Below are 724 nucleotides of genomic sequence, written 5' to 3'. Positions count from 1 at the left end.
CTTGGTGTGATGTAGCGCATGTTATATTACTTATACGTATATAATCTATTGTAAGACAAAGGATTTGTCAGGATCCTATAGTTTACAAAACTAAAACTTCCGAGGTTGACGAACAAAGGCTTAACTTTCTTGATAGCCGATTATCATAGGATAGATGACCTTGGTATGGATGTCTTTGTTAATAACTTTGAAAAGTCTTCTTAGAATAACAGTTACTTTAATACGTTGACTCTGGTACGAATTTCTTCCTGCCAAAGATTTCTTAACTCCTTACATACACTCTCCTTTACCGCTGACACTTCTCACAACACGAATAGTCTGAATAAACCAGCAATACAAAGCAATGTTTAACTAATTAACAATACCTTTGAGGATTTACTTCCTTTTATACAAAGGTCCAATTTCTAACCTCACAGGGTCTACTCGCACGTTACTATACAAATCAAGAGAACGTCTCTCGTATTAACCTCAATATCGTAACGAATTAAATTATCTCTTTAAAGTGTATTAACCGCTTCCAAAACGTACGCACTCCGTTAATTATTCAAAACTCTATAATCGGTTCGATCTAGCCACAGTCTCTCTCTCGGACTCACGGTCTCTCCCGTATCACGCACGTGGTTTTTATATCCTCTCTCGTGAACAGTTCTTCTCAGCGACTGCGCATCTAAATTTGACGACGTGTTGTCAGATGGCGTATGCTTTAATATTTCCATTTCTTACA

This window comes from Odontomachus brunneus, unplaced genomic scaffold, assembly GCF_010583005.1.
Source record: "Odontomachus brunneus isolate Ranch 3 - 2012 unplaced genomic scaffold, Obru_v1 Obru_scaffold_278, whole genome shotgun sequence".
NCBI lineage: Eukaryota > Metazoa > Arthropoda > Insecta > Hymenoptera > Formicidae > Odontomachus > Odontomachus brunneus.
Note: the sequence above shows the minus strand (reverse complement) of the source record.